This window comes from Charadrius vociferus, unplaced genomic scaffold (assembly GCF_000708025.1).
Source record: "Charadrius vociferus isolate BGI_N301 unplaced genomic scaffold, ASM70802v2 scaffold400, whole genome shotgun sequence".
NCBI lineage: Eukaryota > Metazoa > Chordata > Aves > Charadriiformes > Charadriidae > Charadrius > Charadrius vociferus.
This window is the reverse complement of record NW_009646556.1, coordinates 1,804,619-1,810,618: the sequence shown is the minus strand read 5'-3', so window position 1 is coordinate 1,810,618 and position 6,000 is coordinate 1,804,619.

Genomic DNA, 6,000 nt, shown 5'->3' with positions numbered 1-6,000 from the left:
GGAAATGTAGGCAAGCAGTTCTTCTGACACTCCTATAGACAAAGCTGGCTTAAGAAAACTGGGAAAGTGCCTCATTGGGCCCTCTACATCAGTCCAAGACAACTGCAGTGGACGAAACAGCACAGCCAGTATATCTACTAGAGCTTCTTGGTTTGGTTCTATATCCTGCTCTTTCCACTTTTACTGAAGCAGACATTGATTGGGAATGGACAGAAAAGAATAAGGAGCTAGGAGAGAGAACTATAAAAAGGTACAAGGCAACACAGCAGGCTTTAAAAGAAATACCCTTCCATAACGTCTGGATTGCCAAGACTACTTCTACCAGGGGAAAGGAAAGTATCTCAGGCAGAGAACTCCATTGCAAGATGAGTCCTGGTGAAAGCTTAGCTATTGTATTTGTCCGGCAGCAAGAATTAGAAACTCTGAGAGAACCCAGAGATAAGCCTAAACCCAAGTGAGCTATCTGACAAGCGGGACAAGGATCTCCGCAGGGACTTAAATAAAATGACTTGCAGAAGGAGGGAGAAAGTTGAGCCCTGCTTTTACTGTGAAGGTGGCTGAACACTGGAATAGGTTGCGCAGAGAAGCTGTGGAACGTCCACTCTTGGATCTATTTAAAACCTAACTGGACATGGTCCTGGGCAACCTGCTCTAGCTCGCCCTGCTTTAAGCAGGGGGGTTGGACTAGATGGTCTCCAGAGGTCCCTTTCAACCTCAACTGTTCAGCTGCACTAAATTTAACACAATGTTAAATTATCCACAAGTATAAACTTTAGCCAAGGTTCTTTTCTGGATGGAAGACAGATAAAAAGGTAGATTTCTTTGTCCTCAGCAAGTGATGGTGGATAATTTTGTATATGAATCATAGCAAAAAATGTGGCAGAAAAGAGGCATTTGGGCCTGCCATATACAGAAAACTGGAGAGAGGATTTGGAAGAACTTCTAAAGATACACCAAAGGGAATGATCAGAGGGAGGAACAACCAGGAAATCATTGGAGTCAAGGGAGCAGGAGGTTTCAAAACTGTGTTTCAGCATGGCCAGGGATCATGAGGATGAAGTACCACTCTTGACTGAGTGTTCATTGTAGACTTTGGCAAGAACAACTATCAACTCAGGAAATAGCTGACATTTTTTGCTCTACTTAAGCACTAACAAAAATATTAAAGCAATGCTTTGTTTTATTTTGGGTTTGGTTTTTTTTAAATCACTAATCATCTTTTATAGCTCAAGTTATTTCTACACACAAAAGTTCCTGGGTAAAGTTTCTGAAAGCATATAAGTCCTTTGGACGCACGTAAAAAAGCACATCTCCATCTTTGCTCTGTCAGTACTGCAGACAGCTGAACGCTTAATCTGGTCCGGACATTCCTGCCTAACTGAAAGCATGATTGCAGCACATCTCTGGTGCAACTCACTTGCAAACACCAACAGGTTTTTGCACTTATTCCCAGTCTTGACTAAATCTTACTCTGTTACCACTGCTCTCCAGCCTGTGCTGCTAATGGTTTGCTGTCTTTCACAGCCGAAGGACGGTTACATAAAGGACTCCACAGCACTTGCCTGCTAGTATCAGGTGGGAATTTATCCAAGGTGCTTGGTTTCTTAAATAATTAGGAACAGAACAGGCTATAATGGAACGACATAATGGACTTTTAATGCCAGGGACTAGTGCCAAAATCAGTCTGGAGTGCTCATATTAAGATTTCCTGGGACAGTTTGGTTTTATTTATTAGCTGTAGGAATTTTTTCCTTATGCCAACACTGATGTGTGATCATAATATGTAAAAAAATCTACTATCTAAAATCTGGTAAAGTTCCAGGAAGGAGTTATACAAGCTCCATGTATAAAGTGATGATAGAAATATTCAGTCCTGTTTTAAAAACATTCAGCTAGCACTAAATTCAGCGGGACCCATAATGACTGGAGGCTCACCCTCCATATCCACTGCAGAACCACAACTGGTGCGGGCAGATCCACGTGTTATTTAGAGCTTTATGTTCGTACTTTTTCTCTGTTTGTGCTGCTAGCTCAGTTTGATAAATAGCTTGGACTGGCTTTTCAGAGAGCCTGAGGACTCGCAACACCAAACAGCCGCAAACTGTTGGCTACAGAGAGAAGAGAGAGCTTGTGACTTCTCTTGAAAAGAAGAGCTACGGATCCAGAAGTTCCTGTTCAAAATACATCCTAAAGATGTGAAGCAGTGGTTAATATAATCAGTCACATGAAGACTGTCTTGCTTGGTGAGCTGAGCATGGGGTGCAGAAAGGCCCAGAGTAGCTTTGGTGTTGCTTAGTCTGAGGAGCTCAGGTCTTGACCTCGCACTGCACCTCCTGAATTCTACAGCCCTCCTTGGACAGATGAAGGGCGCACTTAAATAACCCACCAGATTGCAGCCCGAATGTACAGCACTGTGTAACCAAGCCCAGAACTTTACTTTAATACTAACCTGGCTCAGTTGTATTGTATTATTGGAAATAATCTCTGTGTAAATACTGTTCAGAAATGGTTTGGATGCTGACCCTGCTCGCCGCTTGGCAGAGGGGAAACCCTTTTTTCTACACAGTCTCTTTCATTTCAGTGAGGCTTGGCCACTCGTGTCTCCCATAACCTAAATTCTGATTTGAAATCCTTTTTGCGTTGCTCTCTGGGAACAAAGTAGGGTACCAAAACTCCTCTTCCTTGCACCTGCGCTGTGTTTTTGGCAGGCTACCTCAGAACAGTGGGGTCTGGCACTGCCCCCTCCTCTGCCTCTCCTGGGTTGGGGCATCTTGGCTGACCTCAATGCAGTCTTTAACATTTTGAAAGTCATAATTGCTGGTTCCCACTTCTTTTTCTTTGCTTATCCCCTGATCACTGTTCTTACAGGATTATGCCTGGGAACAGAGAGACCTGGTGCTGTGCTTAATTATTGTTCCTTTTAATGGATAAACGCCATTCATTACACTTTTCTACTGAGGAAGTTCACCACATTTCCAAACGCTCTAAAGCTATGATTAAATTGATAAATAACCCCTGATAACACTGCAAAAATTATGGAAGTGCAACAGGCTCACTTTTTTTTTTTTTTTAGGATTGCATAAAAATGCTGCTTTACAGATTTGGATTTAAAGTTATTAATGAATCTTTCTGCTTAAATAAGGAAAAACAAAGTCTTGGCAGAATCCCACATTTCTTCATCTTTCTTCCAGGTTCAGTAGCTGCAGGGGATAAAATATTGGGTGGAATTACTTTGCATCTTGACAAGCATCCTGAAAAAAACTTTCAGATGCCTGATGCGATTGAATCAACATCACCAGATCTGCCTCCCCATCTTAGACTCCTCTATCCCACCTCATTTCAGAATGGCACTGCAACGTTGCAGGGATCTAAGGTCATCAATGGTGTGAAATGGGTAAGTATTCTTAAATAAGTAAATATTCTTAAGGCATAATGCGTAAGGAGTAACTGAATTGCAAATTTATGGTGCAGGAGCTCTTCTTTATTAACACATTATTTGACATTTAATATGTATATTGAGAAAGAGGTCCTTTGCATTATAATAAGTAATTTGCATATTCAGAATTGTTTGATTTGAAAGGTAAAATACTGTGTGAATAGTTTTTCTTTAATATTTTTATATTGCTCGAAAGAATATCACCAGTTTGTCCTAAACTGCTTCACTTGCCCCATTTGCTGCTGTTGTGCATTTATAAATAGGATAGAGCAAATAATTTGTATGTGAAAAGAATCCACTTCTGACACTTGCCTGAAACGCTGGAAACTAAGACTGATGCTCTTCCAGGTTACATTTGCTATTTTACACAACTACTTTTGGCCTAATATCTTCTCTGCAGAAAATGTAATTTTCTATGTAGCAGATATTGGCTACATCTGAAAATGCTAATGTATTAACCTAAAATGACTCAAGTACATGAAGTATGATGAAGTCCCATTAAATCCAAGAAAGGTCTGCCTGAATTACTGCCTACAGTCCTGGTCCAGTACTCCAGGATTGGGTCTCTTTCACATCCTTTCACCTCTGAACTGTTTACCTCTGCGGTAGACTTCTAGCTGCACCCCAAATCTGTGTCTCCAAAACAGACCTGCCAAGTGGACGTCCCCCAACATTGTGACCTGAACAGCTGCAGGATCAGGGACCGGGTATGTGCACAACTCCCCTGGTTCCGTAGCAGGCCAAGCAGCCCCAGGACTTTGCCCTGTACAGCATGGGCAGACCAGCTATGAGCATACCACCAGCGCCGCAGGGCACATACTTGAGGATGTCCACCACCGAACTGGGAGCCTGAGCCTTTTGGGTGCCCTGTTTCCAATGAGACACATGAGCCTGGGCTGACTTCTCTGTAAAACTGATTCTTGTCAATGCTGTGGGTGTTAAGAGTGAAAGACGAGATGTGAAAAGAGCTCCCTGTATTATACGTCTGTGAGAATTTCCTATCAGCCTGTGAAACTCTCAAGACCAAGTTTTACAAATAGCTGAGGAATCCCAGGGATACAAGTTCTGTATATATAGCTCATCTGGTGCTTTTTCTCTGTGTTTCCAAGAAAGAAAAAACTCGGGAAAATGTTTATTTGCTTGAAATTGCAATATTTCTTGTGAATTAGAAATCCTTTTGGTCAGGACTATCAACCACGTGGCAACATTTCTCCAAACAATGCAGCAGTGACCTCTGCTGCACGGCTGATGCTATTTCATACTTGTCCTGATAAATTAAACCTGCTGTTAATGCTCAGATAAGTTAAAACAACTTTTTTTTTTTTTTTCCCCCCCCCCAAAACAAGTATACTTGCCTCAAGGTAAGATCATTCCTCTTTTTACTAATAAAGAGGGCTTCAAACCACAGAAGGTTATTTTTCAAGTTATTGGCATGAACATACCGCAACTGAGTTTGAATGTTTTCACGGGTTATCAAGAATAGTATCAGCATTAAATGAACCTTGAACTATCCTCATAAAAATATTCCTGTTAATTTTACTGATAAGGAACCTGACACACAAGCCACTGCGTGACTTGCCCACAGTCATACCCTAAATCAATGGTAGGGGCATCAAGGTCAGGCAAAATCATGATTTCAAGCCCTATCACAAGATCATCCTTCCCTTTCCTGTGCTGGATCAGCAGGATATCAACCAACTGTAAATAGCCTGTGTTATGCCTGTACATTACACTCCACACAATCCATGAGACAAGGAAAAGCAATTCAAACGGGACAAAAGAGGATGCTTTCAGCTCTTGACTCTACTCGATCACGAGAGAGCACACATCCCATAAGGCAGTCATAAGCCTCTTGATTTGATCTTAATGAAGTACTGAACAAGCATAAATTCTACTAAGTCAGACACAGCAACATGTAAAACACTCTGCCCTTTCCTCTCATCACTCTCTTCTGCTCTCTCCGCTCAGCCCTCCAAGGGACTGGGACCTGTCCCTATGCTGCGTACATGAGGAATTTGGGTCTGGCCCCTGCAACGGTCCAGCGTTACCGCACACTGCCTGGTCTAAACAAGTTACAGCTGGCACAGCGCAAAGCTGTGTGATCCCATGCTGCCTCTGCGTGGTGAAACAAGGCTGGAGTAAGCACCAAACTCACTCAAACCCTCCAGCCATAAGCAGAAAGTTTCCTGGCAGCGTTGTTAAGTTATTACTCATTTACTAGTGCCAGTCACATCAAATGTGAGTGATGACAACAGGAGTAAAAAGATTTCTCAAAAAAAGCTTTGCAGTCAAATTTCAGTCCCAGATGTGCAGAGGCAAAGGAGAGTGACCAAGTGTGGCAAGCTGGCTTGCTGGTGCTACCAGTGAAATGCTGATGCCAGCTGTGGATTAAGATTGTACCTACAGATTTCCTCAGAACAGCACTGGAGGGTAGGATTTATGAAGTACGGGGGCTCTGACTTCTCAGCTTAGACTATTGAGCATCCAGAACTGCTATAAAGATCCCTATTTATACATCAGTACCAGAAAATTATGAAAAAATACAAGTTTTTTAAAAGAATATA